The sequence below is a fragment of the Ovis canadensis genome, chromosome 20, assembly GCF_042477335.2.
Source record: "Ovis canadensis isolate MfBH-ARS-UI-01 breed Bighorn chromosome 20, ARS-UI_OviCan_v2, whole genome shotgun sequence".
NCBI lineage: Eukaryota > Metazoa > Chordata > Mammalia > Artiodactyla > Bovidae > Ovis > Ovis canadensis.
Window position 1 is genome coordinate 66,180,105 of NC_091264.1, and position 18,743 is coordinate 66,198,847.

Sequence of the window (18,743 nt, forward strand, 5' to 3'; positions counted from 1 at the left end):
CTCCTCCCCGCCCCCCCGGAGGGCGCGCGGGGCCGGCGCTCACTCCTCCCCCCGCCGCCGCCGCCCCTTCGCTTATCTCGCTCCGGGCTCTCCGGGGTCCCCCTTGGCCTCTTAATGCCTCTCCCGGGCGCTCGCCCTGTCCCCCACCCACCCCCTTGCAAGCCTAGGGATCGCAGCCCGGCTCACATTTGCCTCGGAAGACACCGCCGCCCCCGCCCCGCGGAACCCGACCACCTAGACTTTAGGGAACCTCCTTTCTCTCTGCCCCCGACAGCACCCCTGTCGCCCATGCCGGAGCCAAGCGCCCCCGGCGGCGCGGCCCACCCGGCTCCTCCCGTCCCCTCCCCTCCCCTCCCCTCCCCGCTCCCCCAGCCCCCTCCCCCTCTTCCCCCTCCCCCCCGCTACTCCCCTCCCCCCCGCTACCCCCCTCCCCGGGCCGGTCCTCGGCCGAGTGTGCGGCCGCCGGACCTCCGTAGCCGCTGCCCCTGCGCCCGCGCCGACGCCGTCCGCCCGCCGCGATCAGAGGCTGCCGAGCCCCCGCCGCGCGCCGGGCGCCCGACGCCCAGAGGTAACGCGCCGTCCCCGCTCGGGCCCGCCCTGCAGCCCCCGCAGCGGCGGCCGAGGCCGGGCCCCGTGCAGACTCTCAGGCCGGAGAGGACGCCCGCTTGCGTCTGCCTCCACTTCCTTTCGTCCCCACTGGAGAGTTAGCACAAAGTGCAGGGAGAAGGCCCCGCGGAGTGACAGGAGTGAGGTGGCCGGGTTTGTTCTCTGTGTCGAAGCGGGAAGGCTGCTGTCACCGGCTTGACACCCCGGGACCCCGCGCCGACCCCACCCCCCGGCCCGCGAGCCCCCTCGAAGCTGCCCCCCAGGGACAGAGCCCCACCCAGCGTGGCCGGTCCTCTCCAGCTAAGCAAGAGGCAGGCCGGGACGCACTCCCAGTGAGACTGGACCGTTAGTTTCTGGATTACACGTGCAGGGACTGGGCTGGAAGGGGGCGGGGGCCGGGGACGGAGGCCTGGGAGCCGCTGGGGCCACGGAGGGATGATGGGGGTGCCCGGAGCGGGTGCTGCGGACCGCAGGGGAGGCAGGGCTGCTCAGAAGGGACGGCTCAGCGGGGCCGAGAGAAAGAGAAGCGGCGCAGGGTCCCGAGAATGTGGCGGCCAGAGCTGCCCGGCTGGAGCAGGCCCGAGGCGGGGGCCCTGGGGCTGCCCCAGGTCTGTGAGCGGCCCTGAGCCCCGGGCTGCTCCCGGCTGAGCGCGCCGGTGGGGCTGGAGGGGGAGACGAAGGGCGGGAGGGGAGGCTGGGGGCTGGGCTGGGCTGGCCCCAGACAGTGACCTGAAGTTGAGTGGGAGCAGGCTTTTTCCATCAAGCCCTGCCTGGATGCCACACACAGAGGCCGAGTGTCAGCTTACTGCCCTGAGCCCGGCTCCTTTTCCCTAAGCTCCACTGTAATTAGACAAAGAAAACCTAAATTAGCTGAACAGGCGTCGACAGCTTCCTCCAGAGCACCCCTGGTACCTACATGGGAATGTGTCCGAAAAGGGCTTGATTGTAGCCGAGAGTCAGCTAAGAAAACACGGCCCAAATGAACGCAGTTTACCGCTCATTTCCAACAGAAAAAAGAAACAAGCCGCTCTTTTCCGGATGGGATGTTTTGGTTGAGATGGGGAAGGGGCTTTGCAGTTGTTTCCACTTCTAAGAATTCCTTTCTGAGTGACTGGTGAGCGTCTTTTTTTTTTCTTTTCCCTCTTTGATGGGGCCCATTAATTTCACGGTATTTTTTCTCTTACCCCTTTTGTCATTTTACAGGGAATAACTTAATTGTAAGTAAAAGTGGAAGTATTCAATAAATAGTGTATTTACTAAATCAATGCTTTAAATGTCTGAAAATTAATGAGATACAGTAGAAACTAGAGTGAGAGGAATATCTGAAAGGAGCTCCCCTGTGTGTGCGTGTGTGTGCGTGTGTGTGTGCGTGTGTGTGTGCGTGTGTGTGTGTGTGTGTGTGTGTGTGTGTGGCAACTGGCACAGCTGAGAGGCGCAGGGACAAGGAAGGCAGTCATCTCCTGTGGAGCTGGGAGTGGTAGGCAGCGGATTCGGGGAAAATTCAGCAAGCTGATGCGTCACTGGCTCTCAACCCTCTCTGATTTCTGCACCTGGAATTTTGGAATTCTGGGTCCCTTGGATCTCAGGTCCTAAAAGCTTTTAGGATCCAGAAAGTGAAGTAAGCACCAACCCTAAAACCAGGACAGAGTTAGTGATAACGCTGCATACCAGCAGCTCCCAGTTTGAGTCTTTTTGAGAACATGATGGAAGCGATGGAGCCCTCTTTCAGAAAAAATATTCTCAATTCGCCCAGGATTTTAGAAGGTCCATGGATACTCATAAAAAAAAATACTGTGCGTTTTTTGGCTTCTACCAACTTGCCTGCTGAAGTCATCAACGATCTTTAAAACCTCCTTTGCCATCTACGTGGTAGTGCTTCCCATTCTACCTAAACCCTCTGAACTTGCAAGACGCACCCGCCTGCCGGCTGGGGAGAGTCCCAGGAGGCCAGGCAGACGCTGGGGAGGCGGAAGGCTTTGGGCCGCAGGGCTGCAGACCTGGGCCCCTCCCCAGGATCTCAGTGCCGCCCTGTGCTCCAGGACCTTCTGGAGGGTGGGGCCCCTCGCAGTTATCTGAGCAGCAAGGGGCTCCTCGTCCAACCTCTTTCCTAGAGCTCTCCCCTCTGCCTCTGGAAGCCGGCCCACGTGTTCCCTGTGGGTTTCACTGCGTTCGTCTCAGGTGGCCCTCTACCTTCCCCTTTAGGGATACGGAAACTGTGGGCCCAGAGGTCAGATAGTCAGTCACACGTGGACAAGTGACAGGCTCGGCCGGAGCTCAGGTCCGGGGCCTCAGCCCAGCGCTGCTGCCACTGCTGGGCAGCAAAGCCTCTGGGAGCTTTGTTTAATTACTGTTTTATACACATCTCCTAGGTGCGCATGCATGCAATACCAATTTCATCAAACTCTCTGTCCCTGGTAGGAATACCTGAATTTCTGTGTGGCAGATGGTTGAAAAGGAAAGCTGTGTTTGTTTCTGAAATAGCCTTGCTCAGGAGGCTTCCGTGTTTCCAAGCTCTTCCTGATAGACTTTCACCGTCTTATAAACAAGAAAAGTCTTGACTTCTATCTTAGGGGAAGGAAAGGCATGGGCCCTTAACATGAGTACAGATCCAACCAGGCACTCCTCAGTTACCCAGAAATAGCGGGGCGCCTCGGGGCCGCCCGCATCCCGCAGCTGACCCCTCTCGGGTTGTCTGTCTCCATCTGGGCTGTGGCTTCGTTTCTGCTGCAAACCCCAAGGTCCCGCCCCTGCCGCAGCGCAGGGGAACGTAAACTTCGGGGAGCCTGTGTTTCTCTGGTTTTGTTCTATAATCGGCATTTTATTCTGAAGGAAATCTCTTCATTATTGTGGTCTAAGTTTCATGTTCTTAGCATGCTTCTCAGCCATGTGGGTTTTACATGAGGCGGCTTAGACTAAACCAGCTACCCGCCGGAGACGCACCCGTACCGCCCTGCTTGCGGCCCTCTGAGACCTCCATCACCAGCACCCTGGCCCTGGGCCTGCCCTCCCTTCCCCGCCTAGGGAGTCACCGCTGCCCGATTCTGACGGAAAGCGACCACCCCCTCAGCCTGTGCTTTGGTGCACAGCTAAGGTGGCCGCTCCAGAGGGCAGGGCCGCCCAGGGAATGACCCTGTGTGAGGAAGTGTCCCAGAGGCCCATCTAAAAACTCTGATTTACAATAGAAAGTTTGGCCCCCGAGGCCAGGAGGAGGCGCCGGCTGGGCTTGGAGAGGGCACCTGGGTCTGAGCGGCAACAGCGGGGATTTTACACCTCTGTCTGCTGGCCTTCCTCGGCCCAGAGCGCCAGACCTCCAGGTTTGAAAGCCAGTCACCCAATTCCCAATGTTTATTTAGATAGATTCCTCCGCTCTCCAAAGCGCATGTCTCGGCGGGCAGGACGCTTTTACGGCCACCTCCCTGAGTCCACGGGTGGGCCCCAGACCCCCAGCCCTGGCGGTGGGTGGGGGGCAGACTTGGTCGCCCTCTTGGCCAATGGGCGGTGCCTGGGAGGAGGGCAGGGGTCCTGCATCCTTCCATCCTTGCAACGCCCGAGCTTCTAGGCCCCCCTACGCTGCTAAATGCATCTCTGGGGTGCTTCCGCCCACCGGCCCCAGCGTGCTGCCCCTCCCCGGTAGACCAGCCTTGGGTCTCTCCCCGGCGGCCTGCTGTGCTCCCTGGGGGGCGGGCAGGGCTTTGCAGTGCTCCCGTCGCAGGGGTGGTCATCCCTCCCAGCGGTGGGAGCTCTGACGCCCCCAAAGGAGAGGAAGGGCAGTGCTGGAACAGACACTAGGAGTCTGTCTCCTAAAGGGGCGGCACCAGGACGCGTCCAGTGGTGAAGCCTGTCCCAGGCATTCCCAGTCTTGGGAGAAAACAAGGGGAACAAGTGTGGGTGCTGGCGCCCTTCCTCGAGATCATTGAGGGTTGGCTTGGGTGGCTGGGAGGGAGCCCCGCTGATGAGATGAAGACCTGGAGCCGGCTGTGTCCGGAGAGCAGGCCGAGGGTGCCCCGAACGCCCTACATCCCTTCCCGAGCCCACCCTGCTGGGCCCCTCTCATCCTGCTTTTGCGTCCCCAGGCTCCGGGGGGGAGGCAGCAGGCATGCTGGGCGGGCGGGCCAGGCCCAGAAGGAAGGAGGGTGCGTGCCCAGGGCTGCAGAGGTAGTGAGCAAAGGCGTTCGCGCTGGGAGGTCCCAAGACCCTCGGGAGAGGCCTAGCCGATCCGCGGCGAGGCGGCGAGCTGGGGGCGCCCTGGAGGTCCCAGCCCCACCCAAATCACGGTTTCTTCTCGCGTCTGGCTCATGCCCTCCCCTCCAGCCCTCGCCTCCTGCCTTCCCTTCCCCCCAGTAAATATCTTCCCGGGCAGCGAACCCCGCATGCTGGTTTGCGATGGATCAACTTCCTGGAGCATCAAAACCGCCCTTCTGTCTCCCCGCTGCGCTCAGGATATGGGGCGCTCTCACTTCTCTTCAAAAAAGGAAACGTAGCTCTTCCAAAAATATAAATCAGCTCTGACGTCCAAATATTTCTTTTGTCCTTCAGCATCCTCTGCACGGATAAATAAAGCGTGCTCGGCGCCCAGAGCCGACTCGGGACCTCTGGGCGCCCAGACGCCGTCTAGGTCCTAGGAGCTGCCTTTCAGGAGCCTTCCCTCCAACGGTCTCCCCATTCCTGCCCTCCCTCGCCCCACCCTGGCAGAGGGTCCCCTTCTGGAGGCAGCCTGACCTCAGTGACACGGGAAGCCTGCTGGAGGGGGAGGGAGTGCTCGCTGGTGCTGGGACAGGGGCCCGGGAATGCACCCGAGGCCGCCTCCCCAGGCCCACCTGGCCTTCGAGTCTTCCCTAGAAGGGAGCGGCCGCTGGCTCCCCAGCGCGGTTCCCACCCAGAGGGCTGCCGCCTCTTCCAGGCAGGCCCAGAGGGCGTGGAGTCAGACATCTCTGAGGGCTGCGGCCTCGCCTCTCCGAGGCTTGGTCCCAGGGGTTCCCGGCACGTCCAACCTCCAATGGTTGGACCCGTTTCAACCTTACCTGCCCCCTTCCCGATTTGGGAGAGGCGTCAGGTTTTTGGCTGGGGCTTCCAAATGAAACTCATGCCAAGGAGCGCACCGGGCAGCAGGGCGCTGGGTAGGTGCTGGGAGAGTAACGGTAGGGCAGCCCGCGTCCCTGACACCCCGTGCTGGGAACCCGCCAACCTTTCTGCTGCCCCCCGACCTCCACCGCCCCGCCCCGTAAATCACCCTGCAGCGCCCACGAGGTGCAGCCTGAAGGCGCCGGTCCAGGCAAGGCGTCTCCACCTGCCTGGGTCCTCCCCGCCTCCGCCTTGGCCCGGAGGCCTCCCGGCCGCGTGATGGGGGCTGTTCTCCAGCCCCCCTTCTCCAGGGGGGTCTTTATTGATGAGCTGCCTCGAAACTCCCGCCCGAAACGCCCCAGAAGGGCTTAGATGATCCATCACCCGCCACTTCAAGAACGCTTCCTCCCTTTCAAACAATCCTCGCACACCAGACGGGCTGCGATGGGGCGGGGCGCGCACTTGAGAAAGGCCAGCCAGAAAAATCAACGTCCAAACCCTCCCACAGCTTTTCGGAAACAGGGACTCGGGCCAAACATCCCTCCGGATGATTTACGCGGCCCGGTGGTCCCAGCCCCAGACCGTGGACCCTTCTTGTGCGGGCAGCTCGAGGCCAGCACGCGGTGCGTCCACGCGCGCGCGTCTCCGCGGGGCGGTTCGAATTTTAGGGGAAGCGCCTTCCATCTCCGGGTTCAGGGCAAAAGGAGAGCCCGGCCTGGCGGCCACGGTGTCCTTGCTGGTGAGAGGGGTGGGCGGCAGAGGGCAGGCACGGCTTTCTGGAGCCGGCACTAGGTGCCACCCTCCGAGAGAAGCGTTCCGGGAGCCTCGGGGTCGCGGGCTGCCCCCCTCCCCCAGGCGCGCGCACGTTCCCCCAGCTTCCGCCGGGTGGCGCCAGGCCCTCGGGAATCGCGGGGCCCGCGGCGCCCCGACCCCGCCCGCTGCGCCCCGCCGCCGCCCCGCCGCCCCGCCGCCCCGCCGCCCCGCCGCCCGGTGGGACCCCGGAGCGGGACCCACCTTCCCGCTCAGCCCGCCACCCTCGACCCGCCGGGCCCAGGCGACTGAGTCCGGCGCTTCCCCCCTCGGATTCGGCCTCGGTGGCCACCTTAGGGCACCCCCTGCTCTCCAGACCCCTCACGCGTGAAGGCAGAAGACGGCCCTCAGATGCTCGGGACCCTCCGTGGAAGCGCGCTCTGCCCTGCGACCCAGCTTGGTCTGCAGAGAAAGTCAGGCTTCGGATTGGCCCCTCTGGTTTCCGGCCGCCGGGAAGGGGCCGGGGCGGCCCGCCTGGAGCTCTGGCCACCGAGGTCTAGCAGGAAACAAGCGACAGACACTGGACGAGCCAGCCGCTTGGTCCCCGCGCCCGGGGACTGCAGACCACCTCTTGTTGTCTGGGTCTCGCTGACAGGAAGAGAAGCTTGCTTTCATTCTTCTTTTTACGAAGGAAAGCACCCTACGTTTGTCCTGGCAAAATGCAGAAGGGAGTTTTGGGGGTCCTTTGGGGCAGGCTGCATACGTGGGGTGGGGGGTAACAGGCAGGGCAGTGGGGGGCTTGGGAGTCAAAAGGCCGGCACTGCTGGCTCCAAGCTGTCACCACCGGTCTTCCTCTGTGATACCGCGTGGGGGGGGGGGGGTTGGGGTGGGGTTGGGGGGGCGGGTGAGCTTCACATTTTAGGAGATAAGAAGGCCTTTTCTATGTAGTCTTTTCATTTTATAATTCCTCAAAATTAACTTTATTCGGGTATACCTTACACAAAATAAGGGCTTCCCTTGTGGCTCAGCTGGTAAAGAATCCTCCTGCAACGCGGGAGACCTGGGTTCCGTCCCTTGGTTGGGAAGATCCCCTGGAGAAGGGAAAGGGTATGCATGCCAGTATTCTGGTCTAGAGAATTCCGTGGACTGTATGTCCATGGGGTCACAAAGAGACACGACTGAGTGACTTTCACACACAAAATAAAACACACGCATTTAAATGAAGAGGTTGTGTTTTTATTCTCATATTTTTTCTTACTAAAAGTTTCAGAAGTGGAGGGTGTATCATAAGCCACCCCTCAACACCCATCATCTTGATTTTCATTTCTTGCTAAGATATTTCGGGGCGAATACAGACACCGTGTTTTAAAAATCCCCCTTATTAGTCCTCTCCACACCCTCCAGCTCTGACTCTCTTGTACCTAAAATTGCATTTTGATGCAGACAGGCACCTTCCTTGGGGACTTGGAGACCGGCTGAGCTGTGTGTTTTAAAAGCAGAATGCGCTCTTCTGCTGCCTTCACCCCCAGTGACTTGCAGCCCCAAGTTTCTGGACTTCCCTGCCTACTGAGCTGTGAGGAGTGACAGCCTTTCCCATCACTGGTGTGTCCTTTAGCAGGGAGTCTCAGGGACACTCATTTGTGCAGTCCCCACGGTTACCCCCACACTGCCTCCACAAACGTGCACCAGATCCTACATACGGAATTCATTTTCCTGTAAGATCACTTATGTATAGAGTGTCCTTTCACTTTGAGTGTGCAATGTGTGTGTGTGTGTTTATCCCGGTGGACCATACAGTGCTTTCCAATCGTTTACCCAGATAGTGGCCAGCTGGGAAAAAAAAATTTTTTTTCATATTGTTCAGAAGTGCCTGTGGAGGCTGGGGTGAGGGGGCCATGAAGGGCAGGGGGTAGACCGGAAGGCCCTGGTTGGCCCGTATCCCCAAAGCCCAGTGTGTATCAGGACTCTGATGTTCGGCGGCTTGTCTGAGTTTCTCCCAGTCCTCCTAACCTTGCCTGGTTTCTTTGTTCTCAGCCTCCCCCTTAATGCAGCCAGCGGAGGAGGAGGTGGGGGGAGATGTGATGCCGTAGGGCAGGTGGCCTTTGACGACCGCACCTGCTCCTGGTGACGGTGAGCTCTTTTAAGACTGTGAGCTTCAATTTCTTTTTTCCTATGTGTGTAAAATGGGAATAATAAAAAATTTTAAAGTGTCTCCTCCCACAGTGACTACATAGATGAAATAAACTGAAATAATTAGCATTTTGAAATGAATCCATGTATAGTTATTTTTGTCCCCACGCAGAAAATCACTATTTGTTTATAAGGTTCTCTGAAGCCTCGTGTCCTTGGGAGCTCCCCTTCTCTCGTCAATCTCTTACGTGCACGTTTGGTTGGGTTCTTAGTAAGGAAAAGATGGGTCCTTTGTCTGCAAGTTTAAGCCCGCCTCTGCGGGCCGGGGTCTCCGGCTCTCCGGGTGTGTTCGGGCTCCGTGGCTTCACCGCCTAGAGCGAATTCTCCCCGGTGGCGGGAGGCTTTCCTGGACGAGATCTCGCGCCTCCTGGAGTGAGCTGACTCTTTCGCAGCACCCGGGACGGAGCGCACCCTTGCACCTCGGTGGTTGGGTTCCCGGGGGCTGACGCAGGCGGACACCGGGGCGCGGTGTGCGTGTGTGTGCGCGTGTGCGTGTGTGCGCGAGCTCTGGCAGAGGAGCCCACTCGAGCGAGGAGGGTGGGGAGCCAATCGTCCTGAGGATAGTGTGCCCGCAGAAAATCGAAGCGCCCGCGTACGATGCCCGGCGCGCCGCAGGCCCGGGTGTGGCGCGCGGGCTCGCGCCCCAGGGGCCAGTGGAACCTCCGACAGCGGCTCTGCGCCGCGAGCCCAGCGGGAAGCAAGCCCTCAAGTGCGGACAGAAAGCGAAGCTGCGCGCTGGGCCTGGGCAACGGGTCCTCGCCGGCGGCGGCCTCCCACCAGGCAGCGGCCCACGTTCGCGGTCTCACAGCGGACTTTCCTCCACCCCGTCTCATCTCTCCTTTGCGAGAGGCACGGGCTCGGGGCGGTGCTGCGGGGGCGGCGAGGCAGGCGGAGAGCCCTCCCGTCCCGTCTAGCTCAGCGCCCGGGCGGCGGGCGACGCCAGGCCACCCCGCTCGGCTCTCGAAGCTCTGATCGGAAAATGTAATGTGCAGTTTGGAAAGCTAGTATCACACACTAGGGCCGCACGGGCTATGCGGCTCATTCGTGTCTGTGGGTCCCCCGCCCGTGCGCCTCGCCATGACTCGTTTTGCGACCACGGGCAAGTCACTCATGTGCACGGACTTCCGTTTTGTCACTTCTGTCACCGGGGTCGTAGTAACAGCAGCGAGTTCCGACAGTGTAGCTCCTCGAACCATCAGCGCGCCGCGCGGAGGGCGCGCAGCAAACCTCGGGGATGGATTGGGCGGCGCGGACCCGCTGGCCTCGGGCCGGGGTGGGCGCGGGCCCCGCGGCTTTCCGTGGAGACCCGGAGCGGTTGGGGGGCCGGGCCTGTCCCAGCGCCACCTCAAGTCCGGCGCTTCGTGTTAGTTTTCGCATTTAGGGTCAAAACGCAGCCCGGAGACCGGAGAGGCTGGCGGGGGACCTGCGGGCGCCGGGCCGGAGCCCGGAGCGCGGAGCAGGTGCGGCGGGCCCAGCTCCACGGCCGATCCGGGGCCGCCGGCGCGTCGGGCTCGCGGGGCACAGCCCTTCCCAGCCTCGGCCTCGGCACTCGCCGCTCCGGGCGGCCAGAGCCCTCGGTGGTCCCGAGGCGAGGTGCCCCCCGGGGTGGGAGCGCCACCCGCCCGCAGGGCAGAGAGGGCGGCGAGTGTGGCAGCCGGCGATGGAGAGTTTTCGTTTGCGCGCCTTCCGAGTGTCCGCGCGGGTGATCCGCTGCGCCATCTCCAGATACTGCCCGGAAAGGCCGACCGGACGCGGCCCCTCTTCGGCTGTCGGCTGCGCTCGGGGCCGGCGTGGCCTATCCGCCCCGCGTGCAGGACGGCGGTGCCGCGCGGAACCTCCGCCCCGGCGGCGCAGAAGGGAGAAGAGGAAGTCCCCGCTTGAGCTTCATCAAATGCAGATTCTTTGTGTCTTAAGGAAAGAAAAGCGGAAGGAAGGGGAAATGGAGAGACGCGGGTTCACCTGAGGCATCAACGGCCTTTTCAGACTCTGGCCTCCGGGGCGTCTGGCTTCTCTGCGGGCGACCGAAGGCACCTCGTCCGAGAGCGCGTTTCACCTGTAGAAACGCCTTCGCAGCCTAAGGGCCGCTGAAATCCATCGCGCAGGTCAACTCCTGAGACAGTCCGGCGCAGAACCGCGTTTCTTCACTGGCGGCATTTCTTTCCTTCTTCGCATTGCTCGCTTTCGCGGCTGAAGTTTCGTCTCCAGGTTGGTGGCTTTGCAAAGCGTTTTCACACCGCTCAGCCACGTGTGACTGACTCATGAAAGAAGTCGCTCAATCCTGTCTCTTTGCGACCCCATGGACTGTGTAGCCCACCAGATTCCTCCATCCATGGGATTCTCCAGGCAAGAGTACTGGAGTGGGTTGCCATTTCCTTCTCCAGGAGACCTTCCTGACCCAGGGATCGAACCCCGGTCTGCGGCATTGCAGGCAGACGCTTTACCGTCTCAGCCACCAGGGAAGTCCAAACTTTCCCCATTAATGCATACCCGGGATACATTCAGAATTTTATTTTTCCTTTGGGAGAATAGCGCGTTTTTGGAAAAAGCAAATGCCGTTCTTGTTTGGTATTTAGCTAGTGAGAGAGAGTGCTGGAGGCCCCGGGCAGAGGAGACCCAGACGTGGGCAGTGCTTGGCTTTCAAAGAGGGACGCACTGGCAGAGTCACTGTTGCTCATTCCATCTTCAAGTCTCTGGAGTTAAAATATGCGGAGAATCTGAAAACCTGGTGGTTTCCTTTCATCAACTTTCCATTCAGCAAAAGGAGCTCTGAGTGCTGGCCCCACCCTCACTGAAAGGAAACTGTTTGGGATCTGATAAAGCACAGCAAATCCCCCAGCACCGGGGTCTGCGGGGGTCGAGGGGTTTGGGGTGGAGGCTGGGGGTGGGGCCTCCGCAGGTCTGGTGGACAGCGAGCCCCTCTGAGTCTCTGCCTGAATGCGCTGGGGGTCTGGCTGGGGTCCGGGAGGGGGCAGGGCTGGCGGCCTCCGTGGGGAGCCCTTTCCAGGGGAAGTGGCTCAGCCCGAGGTCCCCCCCGCGGCGCGGCCGCTGGTAGGGTGGAAGGTGTGCCCGGGCGGGCGGCGGGCAGAGGGAAGGGCCCGGTGGCGCCCGCGGTGGGGATGGGACCTCTCCCTCCCGTGGCTTCTACCTGTGAACACGGTGCGGGGTGGGGGCTGCTGGAAAGGGCTGAGCCTGGAGAGCTTCGAGCTTGTCAGTCAGTTACCAGAAAAGCTTTGCTGTGTATTTTACGGACGTAGGGATTTAAGAAAAAGGAAAAGAATGTAGATGCATCTAGCAGGTAAGTATGGCTGGAAAATAAGGGTTTGGGTTTTTTTTTTTTTTTTTTTGCTTTTATTTTTCAGTATTAGCAAATGTGTGTCTGTAGTAATGTGAAAATATTAGGTAATTAGAGGTTTCTTGATTTCACTGTAATGAACCCCAATCCCTTTCTAACCAGGAAATTGTTTTGGAGGCCACGATTCAGTTGATGTCTGGAGCTTGGCTGTTATTCTGAGGTGAGGATCAGAGCTGGGCGATGTAGATGGCATCCTTCAGAAGATTCCTGGCCTGTGGTATTTGTGGTTTTCTAGTTCTCATTCTCAGCTGAGGGGTCAGTTCTCTGACTTCTGATTTTGAGAAGCTCAGTCACAGCATCAAAGTCACCTTCATGAAAAAGTTAAAACCTTTAAGAAAAGGTTTAAATTTTGAAAATGTAAATGACTGTTACATTCTAAATTTCCCTTTTGTGTGATAACTTGCATTGTGTTTCCTTGTGACTCAGTTTGTCTTTTCTAGAAAAAGTGAACAACTTCAGTTCAGTTCAGTTCAGTCGCTCAGTCGTGTCCGACTCTGTGATCCCATGAATCGCAGCACGCCAGGCCTCCCTGTCCATCACCAACACTCAGATTCACGTCCACTGAGTCCGTGATGCCATCCAGCCATCTCATCCCTGTCGTCCCCTTCTCCTCCTGCCCCCAATCCCTCCCAGCATCAGAGTCTTTTCCAATGAGTCAACTCTTCGCATGAGGTGGCCAAAGTACTGGAGTTTCAGCTTTAGCATCATTCCTTCCAATGAACACCCAGGACTGATCTTTAGAATGGACTGGTTGGATCTCCTTGCAGTCCAAGGGACTCTCAAGAGTCTTCTCCAACACCGCAGTTCAAAAGCATCAATTCTTCAGCACGCAGCTTTCTTCACAGTCCAACTCTCACATCCATACATGACCACTGGAAAAACCGTAGCCTTGACTAGACGGACCTTTGTTGGCAAAGTAATGTCTCTGCTTTTGAATGTGCTGTCTAGGTTGGTCATAACTTTCCTTCCAAGGAGTAAGCATCTTTTAATTTCTTGGCTGCAATCACCATCTGCGGTGATTTTGGAGCCCCCCAAAATAAAGTCTGACACTGTTTCCACTGTTTCCCCATCTATTTCCCATGAAGTGATGGGACCAGATGCCATGATCTTCATTTTCTGAATGTTGAGCTTTAAGCCAACTTTTGCACTCTCCTCTTTCACTTTCATCAACTTAGGACATGTCTATTAACCTCCCATTAATCCTTTAGAGAGGGAGAGGGGCAAACGTGTCTTCACCGCTTGAAACAAGGAAAGAGGAGTCATTGCAAGAAGAGTGAGGCCTGAGGTCAAGCAGGTCGACGCCTTCATTAATAACCAGGAGTTTCAAGAGAGCAGGACATTGGAGAACGGTGGAAAAATGTGCTTTAAAACCTTTGTGTTATCTAGAGAGATTTTTAGACAGGTTTTCCTGTTTGCCCAGTGACTTGTCTCCCCTCCTCCCTACTAGTGACAGCATCTCATGTCCCTCTCACTTGGGGCTGGCCTGGGGCAGTCACTGGTTCTCTGAGTTGGCCCCATGCAGGTGTGGGTCGACCTCCAGCACCCGGAGCCCTTCCAGGGGTGCTCAGTAAAGGTAAGAAACAAGGATGCTGCTTGGAACGCCTGTGACCATCTGGTCACCTCCCCAGCTGCTCGACAGAAGGCCACTCACAGTAGGTGAGGCCTCCAGGAGAAAGCAGAGCAGCCGGTCAGCTGTGTGCTGACCTCACTGCTGGGGGCTGGCCAGACCCTGGAGCTCTCATTTCATTCCTTGGTTCTCAGACCATCTTTATGTACCACTCTGTGTGAGGCACAGTTCTAGGTGCTGTGCTGGGGAACATTCAGGGTGGGAACAGTCAAGGTGTCCACTTTTAAAATTTAAGTTCAAGGAAACAGACGACAAACAATTATGTACAAGAGAACCTTTCAGATAAGAGCAAAGTGAGGGCAGATGGTGAACCCTCTCTGACCGTAACGCGGGACAGGGGAGACGGCTTCCCCTTCCCAAGTCCTGTGGCTGAACCCCCTGTAATAAAAGGTAAATTAACAATAGAAAGCTGAGGCGCCAACCCTTTGGCCACCTGATGCGAAGAGCTGACTCATTGGAAAAGACCGTGATGCTGGGAAAGATTGAAGGCGGGAGGAGAAGGGGACGACAGAGGATGAGATGGTTGGATGGCGTCACTGACTCAATGGACATGAGTTTGCGCAAGCTCCAGGAGTTGGTGATGGGCAGGGAAGCCTGGCGTGCTGCAGTTCATGGGTCACAAAGAGTCAGACAGGACTGAATGATTAAACAAGAGAAAAAGAAGAGAAAGAGAAGAGCAAACATAAATTCAACAGCTTGTCTATGTCCTGAATACACGGGAGAGACCCAGGAAAAAGAGTTAGCCCCTGAAATGGCCGCGCCTTCCGCTTGGACACCGTCTTCAGCTAAAAATGAGGAGGTTGAGGTGGGGGTCCCCAGGAAGAGCTCGGGGACAAGGAAGCGGTCCCCACTGCAGAGCCGGTCCCCACCGTCTCAGGTGACGAGCGTCTCCTGTGACTGCGAGCCCTCGGCTGCCCGGCGCAGAGAGGGGCGTGACAAATGGGGGCTCCCCTCATAAGTCTGAGCACCCTTCTGGAGGGCTTCTAGGGCGTCAGAGCTTCTCCTGTGTCTGCCTTTTCTCAGATAATCGAAGTCATCCTGGGGGGCAGCATATTCTGTACTGGAGGTGATAACTGAGCAGGGTGATGCAGTGGAGAAATGGACGCTCGGTAGGGGTCAGCCACGGAGGACCTGGGGGTGTCATTGACTTGGACCTGATGGCCCAGAGACGCAGCTATGGGGAGATAGGGCAGATGAGCAGCAGAGACAAGGCCCTGAGGAGCCATCTCCGGGTGTTAAGGTACCCAGGATCAGGGCACCTGGGCTGACGAGCCCCTTCCCCGGGACAAGCGTCTGGGGTGAGTGAGGCATCAGTGGTGGGTGGTCATCGTGCCTGCCTGCTGGGCTCTTCTTTGTTCAGGCCGTCAGCCCTGCCCCCACCAACCCTCACTGCTCTCCTAGGTCACATGGCGTCGCCAAACTTCCCTTTGTGGCTACACATCTTGCAGGATCTGAGCTCCCTGAGCAGTGATTAAACCTGGCCCTCAGTGGTGGAAGCATGGATTCCTAACCACTGGGAATTCCCCAGACTGTTTATTGTTGTTGCTAAGTCGCTTCAGTCGTGTCTGACTCTGTGCCGCCCCATAGACGGCATGGTATAGCTTAATGGGTCACAAAGCTTTATCTTAAATGTTTAAGTAACGTATGTATTTGGCTGTGCTGGGTCTTCGCTGTGACATGCGGGATCTTTTTCTCGGGAGGTGTGAGATTCTTAGTGATGGCGTGTGACCTCTTCCTTCGTTGCAGCACACGGGCCCTAGTTTCCTGACCAGAGTCAGGACCCAGCCCCCAGCACCGGGAGCACGGCTGGCAGAGCTTTCGACTGTCATGTGCCCCCATTTTCCACGAGGCACTCATATTTCACTGGCGGACGTTTGCGGATAGGCTGATTTTGTTCTCATTTCGGTCACAGAGGCACATTGTCCCTGATCTCTGCAGCACTCAAGCCTGGCTCTGGGGCTGGGGTGGGTCAGTGAGGGGTTGGAGGAGACCGTGTTTAGCTGAGGGCTCACTCGACTGCGGTGGGTGCGTGTGCAGGTCTGTCTGGAACTCGGGCACCTGGGGAGGCGCCGAAGGGGCCACTCTGCTGAAAGGGATGGAGGTGCCCGCTGTTGGTGTGAAGCTGAGAGTCAGGCACAGGGTCTCAAGGAAGTTGATGAGGGAGCCTTCTTGTGGTTGTTAAGTAAGTGAGCGAGTCAGGCTTGGAAATCAAAAGTGGTTTGTGAAAGGGAACCAGAAACCCATAAGGATGACCCAGGCTGTGGCAGAAACCCTCCCTAACACACTAACTCAGGAACCTTGAGTAGGACAGGCTTTGGAACTGGCTCTGTTAACGGCTCAGAGATGTCAGCAAGACCCCAGATTCTCTCTTTCTGCTCTGCTGGCCACAGAATCCACTGCGTCCTAGGGCTCGTTCATGTGGCTGTAAGAGAGCTGTGTCTGGATCTCCGTGCTTCACTTTCAGAAAGACATGTACGGGGAGAGTCTGCAGCAGTGGAAGGGAAGTTAGCCTCTCCCCCCTTCTGGAGCTAGTCTGGGTCCCATACTCCTCTCTGCGCTGGCAGCAGTCTCCACGGAGGATCTTCCATGGATGACTCAGCCCGTCATGGGCAAATGCAGTGGGCTGGTCTACTAAGACTGCTTCTCTGGAGTCTGAAATGGGGTCAGTCTTCCCTAAATCACATGGTTTCATTGGATTAAAAAATGAAATATAGGTTCTGTAAGAAGGAAGTAGGGGAAATGCACGCGGGACAGAAAGTATGTGGGAGGCTTTTAGGGTGAAAAGTGAGGGTGTTGGTCTCCCAGTCGCGTCTGACTCTTTGCGACCCCGTGGACCGCAGCCCGCAAGGCTCCTCTGTCCATGGGATTCTCCAGGCAAGAATGCTGGAGTGGGCTGCCTGCCATTCCCTTCTCCAGGGGATCTTCCTGCCCCAGGGATCGAACCACGTCTCCTGCATTGCAGGCAGATTCTTTCCCATCTGGGCCACCTGGGAAGAAGAATCTGAAGTAGATAATTTGAATGTCAAAGAAAACGTAGTGTGGGAGGGTATGGGGTCAGTTTTTTCGAAATCCTAAGATTCTATTTGTGTGAAATTGAATCTCTGTTCCTGTCTGAATGTGGGGGCAGAGTGGGGTAGGAGAAAAAGAGAGCACCACCTAAAACTATCACCAGCATTAGCTAAGGTGCGGTGGACACACAGACTCAAGAGATTCAGATGTAGTATTTAAGGGTGAGGTCTGCGGTACTCTGTTTTAAAACAGTGATTCATATGTAGCTGATGCAGCTTGTCGGCTGAACTCCGTTTGGAAACCACTGGTAATGGATACGGAATACACGTTTTTTTGAGCACATGTGGAACATTCACAAAAGCTGACTGTGTCCTGGGCCACAAAGGAAGTCTCAATAAATTTCAAAGAATTTACATCATATGAATCACGTTCACTCACCACAGTGCAACAGACTCAGATGTACCTAACAAGAACATAAGAAAGAGGGCTTAAAATGTATGGGAGCATCCCCCCAAATTATGGAATGATCGTTGAGCTGCAGAGCTTGTCATAGAGAGACTGTGAGATGCTGAGAGCTGGCAGCAGAGAAGATGGTCCGTGTGAAGGGGCAGGCAAAGCGGTACTCGGAGGGGAGCCGACAGCTTTGGAACCAGGTATCAGAAACTAAGGAGGAGGGTTCCCAGGTGGCGGTAGCTGTGAGGAATCCACCTGCCAACACAGGAGTTGCAAGAGACACGTGTTCGATCCTTGGGTTGAGAAGATCCCCTGGAGGAGGAAATGACAACCCAACCCATCATCCTTGCCTAGTGAATCCAAAGGACAGAGGAGCCCGCGGGCTACAGTCCCTGGGGTCGCGAAGAGCTGACTGCGACTGAGCCTGCGTATGCGCGCAAGAAAGACGAAGAGCAAAGAAGAGCAAGGAAGCTAACGGCCAGATCCAGGGAGCGTGGAAGGCTGGGAGAGCCATCCAAAGAAGCAGCACGCTAGTCCGAATTTTTCCTGAGAAACGACAGTGCCCACTCAGGCTGCGTTCAGTGGAGAATGCATTTAGTGAAGGGTCCTTGAAGGCTCTGGTTTGGGAGGGCTGCAGAGTCCGTTCAGAAGCTGCGTCACCAGAAGGGCATCAAATCCCAGCACAGACAGCTGAGGGAGGAGGGCCCTACAGCGGCTGCCACGCTCAGCGCCTCAAACACTGACCGTGGACATCAGGGGCTCCCGGACTAACTCAGGCCTCTGAGGGGCCAGGCCAGGGAGGAGCGCCTCCATCGCAGGCCTGGTGCCCGTTCCCCCACCTGCTCTGTCCCAGAGGGGTTTGGCTGGCAGAGTAAATCTCAGGGGAACCCAGTGCAGGGGGCTGGGAAGACGAGTTTCTTTCTGGCTTCCACCTTGGGAGCCAGAACTCATCATGGAAGAAATTCAGAAGACAGGGGGTCGGTGAGTGCAAGGCGATACCCTCTGAATTCAAGGAGGAGGGGAATTGTGAAGATCATGGCAGGTACCGATAAAGTGTGCTTCTGCAGTGCTGAGGCAATTTACAGACCCAAAGGTGTTTCTTGGAAAAGAATAAGAAGGTGGACAAGTCAGAAAAACACTAAAGTTCCACATACACAAAAATATATCAGGAAATAGTGAAGGCAGAGGATTTCATGTCACTCATAAATGAACGGTTCTTCATCGGCTCGGGATTCAGCGTCCTGGGAGAGGTGATCTCTGTGTGAGTCTGACTCAGGTGCTGGCTCTGTGTGGGAAGAAAGGAGGCTCTGGCCCCTGGATTTCCATGAGGCGAGTCTTTCCTCCCAACAGGACTGTGCAGAGTGAGAAGCATCGCAGAGGGCAGCCAGCAATGGGGAACACGTAGCGCCTGTGACTCAAGTTATTCCGCTAGTTCCGGTTCGATGCCTACAGGAAATGGCAGCCCACCCCGCTGCTTGCCTGGAAAATGCTACGGACAGAAGAGCCTGGTGGGCTACCATCCTCGGGATCGCAAAGAGCTGGACCCGACTTAGCACGCACGCTGTTGACGGACGTCAACATTCTTCACAAAATGTCGTTACCATAAAAAAGCTTCAACAAACATCGTTGTTGTAATTTTTATCCTAGAAATGAAATGACTAAATTAAAAGATATGAACAATTGTATGGCTCTTGA

The 18,743-nt window shown here is 57.5% G+C and overlaps 1 long non-coding RNA gene across 2 annotated transcripts in view; it reads left to right on the top strand.

Annotated features, from left to right (window-relative positions):
• The first annotated feature begins 59 nt into the window (after positions 1 to 59).
• Positions 60 to 18,743, top strand: part of LOC138426063 (uncharacterized) — a 45,598-nt gene continuing 26,914 nt past the window's right edge. For both annotated transcript variants that reach the window (XR_011251495.1, XR_011251496.1), the window contains exon 1: positions 60 to 568. This is a non-coding gene — a long non-coding RNA (uncharacterized lncRNA). The remainder of the gene's footprint in view (positions 569 to 18,743) is intronic.